This window comes from Microtus oregoni, unplaced genomic scaffold (genome assembly GCF_018167655.1).
Source record: "Microtus oregoni isolate MIOR12 unplaced genomic scaffold, Mior012 000021F_ref0000039, whole genome shotgun sequence".
Lineage (NCBI taxonomy): Eukaryota > Metazoa > Chordata > Mammalia > Rodentia > Cricetidae > Microtus > Microtus oregoni.
Genome location: NW_024543080.1, coordinates 33,208,405 through 33,224,340, shown reverse-complemented (window position 1 = coordinate 33,224,340; position 15,936 = coordinate 33,208,405). Strand labels below are relative to the sequence as shown.

The following is a 15,936-nucleotide window of genomic DNA, read 5'->3' as shown; positions in this document are numbered from 1 at the left end:
CCAGATCCCCTGATGAAGGCAGGGTAGATGGAACTCTACATGGTAATCTGCTGTAGTGATGGTGTTTGATTATGCTGTTGGACCCAAGTCGTGACCCCAGAGAGACCAACAGGATCCAGTCAAGTTCAGAATGCAAAAGCAAGGTATTTTCAGTGCGCTATTCAGCCAGACTGGGGGTCTCGTCCACTCATTAAAGCACAGCAGGGAGGAGAACCTCCTTATCATTTGGGATTGACATTATATAGGCAAAAACCACAAGTTAGGCTCAACACAAATCTCTCTGAGCACTCTTGTTTTGTTTTCATATGGAGGAAAGATTGTTGTGGCCCTATATTCCTTGGCCCATTACAAAAATATTTAACAGAGTCAGAAAAATTCTTCAAAATATGTCAGTATAGAGTATACAATTTCCTGTGAGAAATTTACTTACTTAATCTGGGCTTTTAGTAAGTGATTCACACTCATGTATAGTCAAATATTTTGTGTTCTTAAGGAGGTACAAAATCTGTGCCAGGAATGTAAACCAAGCAATATTTTCTATATTAATAAATTGCAATTCACACACTTCCTACTACCCTAAAACCAAATTTGATTAAATTATCCAGAGTGTATTTGTTTTATTTTTGTGAGAGTTGATTTGTAATCCAGTGAAGGTTTCCAATATCTTTAGAGACCAATTATGAACACTTGCAGACCAGTTTCTTTGAGTAGTTCTAATTAAGACAAGTGCATCTGGGCAGAATTCAGAGGATTCTTTGGCAATGATATATTTATGTCGACTTACTCAGAACCAAAATATTTCTGGAAATATTTTAAATACAATTTAAGTTTAAAAAACTCTGGAAAATCCTAGGAATGATTCATTTCTATTTGATCATGCTTTTAGTAGAAAGAAAAATAAACCTTTCACAGACAACAAATTAATGTTCATGATCTTCATTTAGAAATAACCTCCAAATACATAAAAGGAGAATTTAGAAGTGACTCATATCTCCATAGTAAATAATAGGTCCAAATACTTGACGGTTAATAATTTAAGAAAGTATGAAACTCAGCTTGCAAATATTTCATAGTGAGACTTGTTATTATCTGATAGCACATTGATATGTTTTTGTTATTTTAATATTACCACATATAAGATAGTTTCTATTGTTGATGTGGTACAAAAATATGGTGCTAACCCTGTGATCTGGCTATTGACAAATTAATCAACACTGAAGTACTAAATAAATTCAATGATTCCAAAATAAATTAGATAAAATGATTTTAGTCGTCACTTATCCAATTTGTTGAGACTTATAAGAAACAAATAAAAAAACAAAAAACAAAATCAAAAACCAAAAACCAGCATGCTATTTAAATTGCTAAAACCTAGAATATTTGGGCACAATTCTGGTGTTTAAATACTATTTTAAAATAAGTATCAAGAGAAACCTCCCATCAAATAATATTTCAGCTATTGTACATAGGTTAAAAAAAACCTCTTATACCCTTTGTTGTGATGTCTTAGTTTCTTTCAAGTTACTATTCTAACTATTCAGACAAAACTCACAAGAACAAAAACAAGACATTTTAAGGACACAAGTTTGTGATCACTGCTCACAATTATATTTCATTATTTTTAGGAAGTTACAGCCACAGGAGCTTGAAGTGGCTTTTCATGTTGCATAGTCATGAAATAAGAGCAATGAAGTCAGGCTAATACTCAGCTTCACTTATTCACTTAGAAAGTCCTGGATACCAGACAGTAAATGATGCCATCTACAGTAGGGTGGATCATTTCATATCAATGAAAGCTAATACCCAAAGGCATGGTCAGACCCCATCTCCTACAGGATTGTAAATTCTGTCTGCTTGATAATTCTAGACATCACTGATGGTTAATGCTGTATAACAGATGAAAATCTTTAACTTAGATTTTGTTTTGTTGTATGTTTTTACTGTAAAACAGCATATGTAATTTTTGTGGAATATTACTTTAAGATGTGTTACTTTTTAAGCTGTGGTTAATGATGCAAAGATGTGTTGAATTCTTTTATGTTGTTTTTGTTTAACTCTGTGAAGCTGTGCTACTTTGGGTTTTTTAAAACACCTGATTGATGTAATAAAGTTATGACTGGCCAATATCAGGGCAGGAGAAATGATAGGTGGGGCTGGAAGTCATAGAGAAAAAAATAGTAGAGAACTGGGAGAAAAAGATCAAGGAGAAAAAAAAAAACCCACCCACTCACACAGTCATACACGGAACACGAAGGAAAGAAAAGATATACAGGAATAGAGAAATGTAAAAGCCCAGAGGCAAAAGGTGAATGGATAATTTCTAAAAAGTTGGCTAGAAATAAGCTAAGCTAAGTCTGGGCATTCATAACTAATAATAAGCCATTGTGTGTATTTATTTGGTAACTGTGTCTCCCCCAAAGTGTAAAAGAGAAAAAAAAACTACATATAATGAATCATTATATATATATATATATATATATATATGCACAAATACATATATCCTATGTACATGTACACAAACATACATATATACTATTTGATTCATAATCAGTAATACATAATTAATTAATTATTCCAGGAATAATTTTAAGAGTTGCAAAACAAACATAATATGTATTGTAAAGAAATCTGAGAACAGAATTTATAATTTAAAATCATAAAATGTTAAAAATGGTCATTTTAATATTGTCAAAAGTAAGGACAGGAAAGATGTTTTACTTGCTAAAATTATTTTCCATACCCTGGTGACCTGAATTTGATCTCTATAACCCACATGGTTCCTTCAAGTTGTGCTGTGACCTTCACACTTTGTCATAATTAGCTCACACATATATACACACACTCTCTCTCACACACATACATGCATACACACATACACTGAATAATAAAACAGTTAACTAAATAAATGCCATACAATTTAAAATGATATGACAATTTGTGAAAATAAAGAAACGTTGGTAAGTTTACTTATACCTTGAATAACATAGATGTGTAAATCCATAGAGATTTGCCTGTTTCAGTCAAGATGGAAATTTTATGTATAAAATAATCTTTCTGTATAAGTCTGTATGAATCTTATAAAGCATCACTCTGTTTTGCATAGTAGTGCTTATACATGTGAATGACAGAAGACAAGAAGAGGGGAAGAAAAGACCAGGAAAATATCCTCTCTGTCCACAGACTTTTATTTTCCTCTTTTTCCTGGTGAACATAAAATATTGTGTTGCTTGCTTCTGTTCCTGGTTAGTAATTAAAAAATCTGAACTAACACTCAGAAACTCAAAGGGGTGGAAATGAATAACTACACTTTAGATTATGCAGAAGATTTGAGGATGTAATTTATTTATAAGCTAATGAATTAATTCACGAGAACCTGGATGTGGTTAGAGGATTTAAGCCTCTTAACCATGTAATCTTTGCTTTGAAAACGTGTAGTTTAAAGGTTTTAACCAACTGGCAATTGAAATCATTAGAGAAAACTTTGGCCGTTTTCCATTTTTATACTCAGAATTACCCTGAAGCAAAGAATGGGTATTACATTTTACCTGTCAAAATTAATATGCTTTTTAATAGCAAATATGATATGTGAGAAATATACATTTTCTCTATATAACCTTGCTGTTGGGTTTTTAAGAAATCATTTTTTAAGCAATCAGTAATATGAACATAAACATATGCCTAAAGGAAAAAAATCTGAAAATTATCAGTCAAAGAATGACCAAAATATTGCTTTATGTTATTATATTAATAACAGAAATTGAATTTTTAGGCATAAGCCAACATTGTAGAAAATAATCATTCATATAAATCTGATGTTACTAGAATTCTTTGAATATCTTATAGAATGATTTGATGTTTTTAAAAATACAAACTATGATGAGAAATTTTAATAATCTCCAAATACTTTCCCCTTGAAGTTGTTGTCTTTCATAACCCATTTAGTTAAAAAGAGAAGGTTTAATGAGGAGGTACACATCTTAAATAACTTATTTTGTCTTCTTTCTTGTGCTTGAGTTTGGATCCTAGGTTTTCACACCATTCCCTAGGTTAGAAGGTTGGTATGGATGGTAGCACTATTGAAAGGAAGTGTTATTTTTCAGAAGAAGGTACAGAGGGAAGCTATAGGTTACTGTAGTTACACTATTGAAGGGAATCCTAAGTCTCTGCCCCTTACCTTTTATTCTTTTGTTTCTTGACCATGGGGATAAAAATTGAGTCTCATTATACACTGAAAATCCAGTCATTGAGGAACCCCTACATACTGTCTAACAGAAACTTTAATAGTCAGGAATCAATATAAAGCATTTTATTCATTATTAGATCTTAGGTGATTATTTTAAGAAGAGATAACAAGAAAATCATAGATTATTTAATGACTGAATAGTTCTTGAATTATCAGGCTTTTTTATGTGATTATATTAAGGAGAGATAAGAAGAAAATCATAGATTAGCTAATGATTGGATAGTGTTTGAATTCCCATGCTGATATTCACAATAATCCTCACTTGCTAAAACTGTGTATAAATAAGCAATGGACACAGAACCCTTGAGCTTTTAAGAGTCTTTATTATTGAAACCCAGCATGAAGAAGAGGGCCCTGACATTATTAAATATAAGAATATATAAACTGAAACAATAAATCAGGTATTATATTTCAAATGTCTTGTCTCTTATACTTCAAAGACCCTCCATTAATTTTAGTCAAGATAAATTTTTTTGTTTCTTTCTAATTCTGTAGTTATTAACTGTCCTTTTTAGCTGATGACTTTCCTATAGGTGTTATGAGAAATATTTATTGACACACGTGACATACAAATTCAATCAGTGAGATCAATATTTAAGGAAGAACATCAGTTTTCTATGTGCCCCACATGCAAGCTGCTACATTAGTATTTACTGACTGACTGAATAAATATATTTAACAACATAGTAGTCAGATAGTGTGAATCTGCTGCAAGACTCCTAGTCCTATGCTCGTAATAGGAATTGATATAGAAAATAAAGGAGACATACTTTTTTAAGTGGAGAATATTTGGTAAACATTGCCTGTGGTCATTTTATCTCAGGTTGTTTGAGCCTCATAAAGGCAAAACTGGGGTTTCAATTGCCTGGGGGAGCTATGAGATACTGAGCATTAGATATAAGAGTAGTAGAAAGGAGGAGTGATGAAATTTGTTTTAAGTGGTTTATCCTTGAAGCTGATTATGAAATGAAGTTTTAAATGTCCAAATAAAATCACCCAATATGCACAATAGTACTGATAGTAAGATATATATTTGTTAAGCATTAATAACTACTGCCCAATAAAATACATAGAACAAAATTTTATTTTGCTCCTGTTGAAATGAATAGTAGAATATGATAATTTCCAAAATCATGAGTGTTTCTTCATAATATGGATAGCCTCTTAGGACAGTGTTAATACTCATAGGGATTTTATAGATCATAGATTATAGAGATGATTCAATCCTGCCCATAGCATATGAGTAATAGAGTTAACAAACAGTTCTCAACCCTCAGGATAGTACATGAAGATGACTCTGGGATTTTATGGCAAGGAAAACTAGACAGCTTTCCTATAACATAGAGAGGGTAAAGAGAGGTATGTTAGTCCAAAATGCTAATACTAAAGGACAAATGGCTGTTTGGCACACCACCAAGTGTGTGCAATGTATTCTGTCTCTCTCTTTTCAGCAGGGCAGGGCACTGAGCATAGTAATTATTCATCATGCACACAACAGGGACTGCCCAGGCAGATATCACTTCTTCCATTTTCTATGATTCTTTGAAGAATAAAAATCTACCCTTCCTCTCTCATTAGAATGTAAAATTCTACATATACTCAATAATTAAATTATTCTAAAGACAGAGCTGTTTTTATTTCTATTAGTTTGCTAAATACTTCTGCATTACTCAAAAAGTACACAAAATTATTGTACTATGTTTTATAGACCAGGAAGGGAATATTTGTTGGTATTCCTCCATTTCTAATAATACATTTCTAACTTCTGAGCATTGTTTTATTAGTTACTAAATAGTAGCATATTACAAACTATTGATGTTTTATTATATACCATCTTACATATCATTTTGGAAAAGCCTTATCAATCTTTTCTCAGATAATTCATATGCAAAACACACATACATTTGACCAGATAATCTTTCTTAAAAAAACAATTAGTTGTCTTCTTCTGATCATTTTCTTCTTTAATATTCTATCATACGTGTTCTATTTTTTGATTTTAATATTAGTTAAATTGATATGCAGCCATGTTGTTAAATATAAAACAAATTTACTAATATAAGAACTAAGGGTATTTTGTTTGCTTCTTATTAGGCTATTGAAAAAAAATTTAGTAGCTCATTAAATATAAACATCTTTATAAAAGATCTCTCAGTCAAGGTCTTTTTCACTGTATCTTAGAATCCATGCTGACAGGAAAAATACTATTTAACAAAGGACTTGAAATAAGAATTCTAGGGAACACCAATTCTACTGCCAAAATCAGCTTAAGTAGTAAAAAGCAGTATGCTGGGTGTCTTGCAATCAGGAATTAATGAATAAGTATAGCAACAGTATTTTTTTTGTGATTTAAAAAACACAGTCAAGGACTCCTGTATATAGAGCCTTGTTATTTATCTCTACAGGCACATATAATACATCAGACTATTGTTCTCAGTTGATATTTGAAAGGCCTAAAGCCTGCTTTTAGAGCCTCCACTAACAAATTACATTAAGCAATGAGGAATTAAAATGGATCACTTGTAAATCTGACTTTGTAGAATCACGGTTAAATCTGTGTCAAGCATCAAAGAAATAATGTGTGATAATCAGAGATGTTGACTACCTGTCTTTCCATACTAATTAAGATATTTATATAGACTTTCTAATAAAATACAGATAACAATTTCAATTCAAATAATCATTGTAGAATATTAATCTATTCTAACAGTAATTTAATATTTCTTCATTTTACTGTTCTACCAAAACTGATTTCATTTCTATTTTTTTTAAATATCTTGAAGGTCTTTTATTTGGTGCCTTTTACATAATCACATGAAATATAATAGTAAACTTGGCTCTAACTAGTACACTTACAAAAAGAGTCATTGTTATGTAACATATCCTCAGTAGCTTTCAGGCATGCAGACTGGTTAGGGTGGAGTTACCCCCTCATATTCTACAACTTTGGACATTGAATATCTTCACAAGTTATCTGATTACTGCATCACACCTTTGACCATTTTAAATTAAAGAAATGATCCTTTTTTTTTATCTTGAGTGTTGTTCTCATATATCAGATAAAGTTTAATTTTCATTACAGCTTTTGTACTGTATATGGCCTAGTCAGGGTCAACTTCACATTTTTAAAATATTGCACATAAAAGTGACAGGATTGCTTTCTGTAGACAGGTGCCTTCTGAGAAGAAGATGTTGATTTTTTTAAATTAAAAATCATTAACATTTAAAGTCAAAAGTATTTTGCAATGCAGAAATGATGAATGGAAGAAATACAATAGGAGTAAGGAAGCAGAAGTCCATTCACATGAAAAGGAAACTAACGCACAAAGAATTATTTCAATTTGAATTTATTATTAATGCAAAATACCTCAGAGAATTAACTCCTCTGTGGAGTTAGCTCTTCAGCACAAGAAAACATCCTTTGACTGATTTTGACTGAGATGCCCTCAGCTTCCTAGGATGAGTTCTCTTTGAAGTATCTTAAACCACCCTTTCACCTTTCAGGAGGCCAGGCCTGAAACATTGATCAGATAACAATACCAGTGGGCAAAAATTTCCAGGCTCTCACATGGTCCCATTGCATCCCTTCTCAGTCAACTTTTATAATATGAATAAGGTCAAATCCTGTTAACAGAGAAAAGAGTCCCATTGCTCAGGATGGCCTTGACACCTCAGGTGTCTTTGGTTTTCATCTTTGAATGTGAGAGTCATCAGGATGGATTAAAAAGTAAAAACTACTCCTGGATGATTCTAAGGAGAAGTTAAATCTCAAATGGTCTGAAGTCCAGCTCTGGGAGGTTCAGGCAGCAGGTGCAGCACAGAGGGCCATAGGCTCTTTGTTTAGCAGTAAGCTCAGAAGGTTTAAACTTTCTTGCCCAAGGCAACTGAACCTGTGCAACAGAGAGCCTGAAGCACAGAGAAAGTTTCTAGCTCTAAAATATAGGGGTTTTTCTTTCAGCAGAGTGACTTTAGATGAAGCTGGAGAAAATCTGGTAGAACCAAATAAGGAATGATATTTTATGTCAGTACTTTTTATGTTTGTAAAATACAAAATTGGCCTCTTCAAAGAGGAAATACTTACTCATCATGTCTTTTGCTTACTGTGCCCCAAATAGAAATCCTCTCAATGTTGCTGCATTCCTGATATTTTTATTAAGTGCTTGTTGAAATTTTTCTTATCTATAAAACCTTATGTGTCTGATTTAACTGAAAAAGATAGATCAGAAAAAAGATAGCAACAGCTTGATTTTTCTGTATATCTTTCATCATCATCTTGTAGATTCTATATTAATTTTATTTTGAATATATCACGATTCAGTTGTCCATTGCATTGATGAAGATATTCATGACTGTTCCTCAGTAGTGAGAACAATGCAAGACACAAATATTTATCATTTACAAATAGAGTGACCATAATAATGTAGACTCAGATAATAACCACACACACACACACACACATATTACACACCCATAAATATATGAATATCTACCATATAAAGAAGACTGTGACAAATTAGAAAAGCAATACAAACAGGGAAATTTTACTTGATGTGATTGCTATAAGTTATAGTCTAGCACCCATTATTTAAAACCAATTTTATGGAATTTATTAAGCAATGATAGTATCCAGCAAAATATGAGAAATCATACATGTAATTATGTACAAAGTGAAAACTAAAGACAGCTGTTTGTGTAGGGATCAAGTAGGGGAAGGAGAGAGAAACCATAATTAGAATAAGTTATAGAGGCCTTTGAATATGAAAAATGTCATAAAGAAGCCTTTACTTTGAATGCTAACATAACTAGATAGATGATGATAGATAGATAGATAGATAGATAGATAGATAGATAGATAGATAGATGACAGGCAGACAGACAGACAGACAGATAGGTACACACACACATATTCGTTGTAATGCAGGAAGGATAACAGCAAGCAGACAGTATCTGTATTTGTTTGATAAACACAACATAGTATAAAACTGCCAATGTCTATCTCACATAATACTATTCTCATTTCTTGTATTAGTCAGGGTTCTCTAGAGTAAGGGAACTTATATAATGAATCTCTTTAAGTATATATACAAATATGTACACATATATAAAGGGTATTTATAAGAATCACTTTCAGGATATGTTAAACTAATCAAAAAATGGTGTATTATAAAGTGAAAGTCAAAGGATCCAGAATTTGCTCAATCAACAAGGCTAGATGCCTCACCTGGTCTTCAGTAGTCACTGGAATTCCAAAGAAGTGGACTCTAGTGCCAGTGAAGGAATGGGCTTTCTAGTAAGACAAAAACAATCATGTAAAAACAAAAGCTTCCTTCCTCCATATCTTTAAATTGGTTTCAAGCAGAAGGTATGGCTGATATTAAAGGTGTGTCTTCCTGCCTCATGATCCAAATTAATGATTTGTATCCCCTGTCTCAAGAGCTGGACTAGAAGTCAATTCACATCCTTCAAACCAAGTAAAAGAAAAAAAAATCTTTCCAAGTTGTACTGTCAATTTCTGGATGGTAGTTCATTTTAAATATAATCGAGTTGACAACCACAAAGAGCCAACATTGTACTGAAGATACACATAGGAATATTAATTAAGACAGGGATATCAAACACATACAGTTTGAGTAATTGAAATTTTCTACTCTTTTAGTCATTTTGAATTTTAAAACAGCATGTATTGATCAGATCAATAATGAATATTCAATATTCTATTTTCATATATTTTTCTGAAAGCAAAAATACAATAAAATGGGTAATGGAAATTGGTTATTTTATAGCTTTTTACACACTTGTTCACTTACATTATTCAGAGAATAGTTGGAAATAAGCTGGAATTGGTTTCAAGTGCCTTTTTATATTAACATGAAATTTCTGGTGGTAATGTTGGAATGAACTTCACTTGAGAAGAAAATTTCTGGACAGAACTAGTCCTCTGCATTTTACTATAGAGAGCAAAATTATCTTTCCCCTGGAACATTTGCAAGAGGCAGATCTTGGGAAGTAAAGTGTCTCTGCAGGCTATTGAAAGGAAGCACACTGATCTCATGCTCAGAGCTGCACAGCTGGTGCCATGGGAGAAGACAGTCAGATGCTTTCTAATGGAAAAATGAACTCAGATCAGGCTTGCCGTTTTCCTTTACAAAATGTAATTATGTAAACTACAAAGCTCCATTAGAGACAATGTTTATAATTAGGACCATTTTCCTCTTAATTTTAAATAAAGCATGTTGGTTGTGAATGTCATGCCAACACATTTCCTACAGATGCCATAAACAAAGAACAATCAGATATCCATTTGGGGTGCTTTTGTGGTTATTATTTCAAATTGTGAAAACTCATAATAAAAATCAATGTAATGAACAAACACCATTATATGTTGATAAACATCACACTCTTTCAATTTCAGACAAAGCCAATGAATATTAATCAGAGTGTGGACTGTAAACTGATGACATAAAATGGAATTTCCAATATCTGTTAGGTTTCTCCTCTCATTTTAATTCTAAAAGGAGCCGCACACAAATGATTTATTGCATTCATAGCTCAAAGTTTTCAGAATAATATTACCATATTTATAAATTGCAAATGACCTTCAGTATCAATATATAATGTATTGTCTTGATGTTAAGTGTTGACCTCAGGTAACAACTTAATATTTCAGAATTAAAATAAAAAGTTCCACATTTCCTTCTCTTTCGAGGTGTAGAATTTATGATTAGGAATTAGAAGTTGCAAGTTAAGAAGTGATTATATATCTGCTTTTTCAGGTACATATAGGTCTTTAATTACAGCTATATTTTGATATCAAATTATAGGAATAATAGTTTGCCTTTAGAAACACTGTCTATTAAAAGGGTGGGAACACTGTTATCATTTGATTGACTACATTATTCATTATGAAATTACAAATATATATTTCTTTGGTCTTATTTTTTAGTTTTCTCACATATATAATAAGAACTTACTACTCTCAAAAATGAGTTTTCTTTACTATTTCATCATCCTCATATTGAGCAAAAAATATTACCTTAAAAATTTGACTGTGGCTTTGTTTATACTAGAAGTCCAGTTGTTTATTAAAACATTAATTTTATATCACTGGTAATTCTGTTTACAAAATTACGAAAGGTAATTGTGTAATTCTAATAGATACATGGATTCAATGTTATGAAAAGTTTAAAGCTTTTTAAAAATAATTATATAAACTGTTTCATGAGGTCATACTTATTAATCATTCATCTAAAATATCATTATTTACTTATGATATGATAGTATACTTATGTGACCCCCCCAAAAAATCTATCAGGGAACTCCTATAGCTGATAAACACCAGCTGATAAACTATAATATTAGGGGTATGGGAGAATACTTCAAACCCCAAATAGAGTAAGTCTAAACATCTTTAAACTATAACTTAAGTGTTAAAACTGAAAAATTGTGCGGTTTTAGGTAGAGATTAGTGCACATTTTTCTGTTCCTCTCAAATAGAATCAGAATTTATGATTTACACAAACCTCTAAGTCTTTCTCTCTATACAAAGCAACCACTAAACACAAAATATGTTTTTTTGTTGTTGTTTTTTTTGTTTTTTTTTTTTTGGTGAGCAATTTTCCTGGAGCATCCAATATGCCATGCACATGACTCAAAATGTTATGGTTTGGGGTAAGTGTACACACCCAGAAAAAACACAATTCCAAATTTTACAACTTCCTCTTAAAACCATAGGACATTCAGGTACTTTTTGCTTTTCACCAGGATGTCACATATTCATTTATTCATCAGTCTCCCTTTGAATGACAAGAATTATCAGTGACCAATCTTGACAGAGAGGAACCAGAGATACAGCTTTTAAAATATTCCATTTATTTAATTTAATTAATTTATTAATGGCTGAGTAAGGTCATTACAACTGCTTGCATTCTCCAATTTTCAGCAACTAAGAGTCTTCTAGGTTCACAGATCTTAAGTTAAAAGGTGTACCATCCTCCTTATGTTGTGGATGAGCAGGAACATGATGATTGGAGGTAGGATACAACTGAGCAAGCACAGAGATACAGAATTAATGAAATCACTGACCATACAAAGGTTCTAATACTCAAAAAATGATTTGGAAAGAACTATAAAAGAGCTTGTCAGCAATCTGATTGATTTTGTTAAATAAAGAAGAGGGCATTCCATCTACTATCTACTAATGGGTAAGTACATTCCATGTTTGTCTTTCTAGGTCTACATTACCTCACTTGGGATGATTTCTAATTCCAACCATTTGCCTGATAATTTCATGATGTCATTGTTTTTTTCAACTGAGTAATACTCCATTGTGTAAATGTACCACATTTTTTAATCAATTCTTCCATTGAGGGGCATCTAAGTTGTTTTCAGATCTTGTTAATATAATAGTGGACTAATGGGAAGCTCATGGTCTCTATATCAACAGAGCTGGGGAGCCTGTATGGGACCAAACAAGGCTCTCTGTATGTGAGAAAGTTTTTACCTTGTCTGTAAGGACCCTTGACAGTGGGACCAATACCTATCCTTGGTGCATAAGTTAACGTTTTGAAGCCTATTCCATATGGTGGGATAACATGTTCAGCCTTGATGCAGTGGGGAGGGGCTTGGTCCTGCCTCAACTTTATGTGCCAAATTTTGGTGATTCCCCATGAGAGGCTTTACCCTTTCTGGAGAGTGGATGGGAATTGGTTTGGGGGAGTTGGGGAAGGAGTGGAAAGAGAAAAGGGAGAAGAAACTGTGGTTGATATGTAAAATGAATAAAAAATAAATACATACAAATACCATAAGAAAGAAGAGGGCATTATTGATTTATCCATAAGGAAATTGTTGCTGATGCAGAAAAGAATGGATGTAAAAGCCACAGGTTTTCTCATTTTGAATTTAGTTTTTCTTAATAAGAAGACAAAAGTGCAAATCAAGCAATACACACACTGTTTCCTAAATTTTTTAAACAATAACATAAAGGCTTAGCTATATGGTACTCATGGTTTGGAGTCTATGGTAGCAATGCATCAAGCTCAGATGATCTCCAGAATTCCACATATCTGGAAAGAGATGTATGATGCAGATGTTTTAGAAAAGTGGGTCATTGGGAAAGGCCTCTAAAAACACGGCTCAAAAGATCATGTGAAAGAAATTTGTGTCAAAGCAGAACTAATTATTAAATGGTTGAAGAAAGCAGAGGAAGAAGGATCTTCCGAAGCTAAGGAAGAAGATGAAGAGGAAGGCATCAGTGTGCTATATTAGAAGTCTGTAAGTGTATCAAAAGTTAAAAGTGTGAAGTCTGAGAACAGGTATGATGACATTGGTATTCATGCTATTTAAAGGGATGGATGAAATTTAGTTTAACAGTGTAATGCTGTAATTTTTTCTCTTTTATCAGCCAGATGTGCAACATGCATGTGCAAAAGCTAAACTGGCTTAACATCATGCTACACTTGGTACTAAAAAGCTATTACTGTCAGTGGTCTATAATTAAGCCAAAAGAGAAATCTAAGGAGTCCATTCATATCAGTGAACAGTTTTAGTTTGTTTATTATAGCATGTGTCTTTTGAAAAATTTACTGATGGACACATTTGGATCACATTTATTCACTTATAAAAAGTAAGATTTAATTTTGGTCATTCTTCCAACTTTGAGCGTTGAATAGCTTATTCTGAAATATTTGACTACTTTAGGACATAACTGTATTTTGAAAATTTTTAATTAAAATATAAATATATCAATTCCCCCTTCATGCCTGTTGAAGTCCTTATTTGACCTCATAATTTGGCTGTTCTACTATGCAGTTAGAATTGTTTCAGACAAGAAAAGTCAATAGATACTCACTGGAGCTTGAAAAGTTCATCAAATTATCTTTATTAAAATATATTCTGATTACTTCTACTTTCTAAATGACCTGCAAAGATATCCTTCTATTCATTGGTTCTTAGTTATAAAATGCCTCTGTGAATGATCACACAACTGGATCTAACTCACTCTGGAACTGGATATGACCAAGTGAGATTCCCTCTCCCTCATTATTTAGTAATTTCATTTAAATTTCCTTTAAGTGTGTATACAATTTAGAAAGTTTCCATTCTATTAGGTTTCCATATTACCTTTCATATGTGCCTTAATTTTCCTTGTCCTGTCCTGTATTTCCTCCTATAATCCTTGTCGCTCCCCTTTCCCACTTGAGTCTCCCATATTAGTCCTTTACATTCATACCTATTTTACTTTCTTTTCCAAATGAGATCTGTCCATTCTATATAGTTCCAGTTTCTACCTACCATATATGCTTCACTGTATTGTAGCTTCATTACCACTGAGTTAACATCTACGTTCTTAATATTGAAATTTAAAATTAAAAAAATCGATGAATTGTGGTTGTTAAGCATCAATTTCAAATGATTCAAATAAATACACATATTTTGTAACAATTAAAGCATGAAATGATTACAAAATCTTAAGGAAACACAGTTCATAGGATTCATACAATTTTTCTGTTTTACTAATTGAAAAGAGAGAATGCATCCCATTTTCATTGTGAATGAGACTTACAATAGCCTTATTTTTGTCATAAAAATAAAAATGGAAACCAACACTACCCTTTTTTTCAAACCAATACTCAGATCAGAGAAAAAGTCTTTAAATTTGTTCAAACACAGAAATCAGAAACATATACTGTATGCAGAATTAATGTGTCACCTAACATAAACAAGGGATGCTTAGTTTGAATACAATTCAATATGAATTAAATTTATTAAAAGGGGGCAACTTCAGAAAATATCAATACTAATCTTTTTTCTTATCCTTTTCCTAATTTGAAAAAAAACTAAATTAAAACTACAGGAGTTTGTACAGTCACAACTGCGTTTTCAGCTTCTCAATCCAAGATGTACCTTGTATTCAAAGAGACATACAATAATTTTCTGCTGGAGAGTTAATTTATTAAAATACATCCAAAGTAATTTTTACTATCAATTTTATATCAATTTTCTTTGTTTTCTATAAAGAACAATAAAAGTAAAGTACGGCTAAATCAAAAATGTTTTGATTTTTAACCACTGTATAGAGTTAATTCGTTCCATATTTCTTTAGTATTAAAGAAGGAACAATACAAAATTAAGCAACAGAATTTAAAAGACTATAGAAGATGATGTCAGTAACACATTAAGAACTCTAAATAAATAAATTAGGAACTGATTGTACTCTACTGACTGTATATGCACAGAGTATCAGGTGGCATGGTTTTGGTCTTTTGACCTCACGTGTGTATTAAAAAGGAAAATGCAAAATTATTCTTAGAAAAACCAAACTATTAAGATGACACATCAAAACACAGTGTACTATATATTCTGGATACTAGAAAAGCCTGAGATCCCAATAGGATGGCTAACATATATAAAAGCTGCCTGGACCTCCCTCCATTGCGCCCCAGCTTTGGGGGTCTACTGAGACCCATCACTTGCTTTATCTCTTTTTGACATGCTAATTTATTCTTCTTCATCCCACTGCCCTTGGAAGGAGAAGTGGCTGTTATCTCCATCCTTTACCATTTATTTTCTCAATAAAAGTTTACTTCCAATGGAGTATGAAAACTTTGTAAAGGTGGAAAAGATGACAGGTTTTTAAAAATCTGCTTTGGAACCAAATCTAAGTTGGTCATCTTGCCAGCTGTTCTGTTATTTGT

General features: G+C 32.2%; 1 pseudogene; it reads left to right on the top strand.

Annotated features, from left to right (window-relative positions):
- The window catches only part of LOC121460748, a 54,758-nt pseudogene extending 41,173 nt beyond the window's left edge, over positions 1-13,585 (top strand).
- The last annotated feature ends 2,351 nt before the right edge of the window (positions 13,586-15,936 follow it).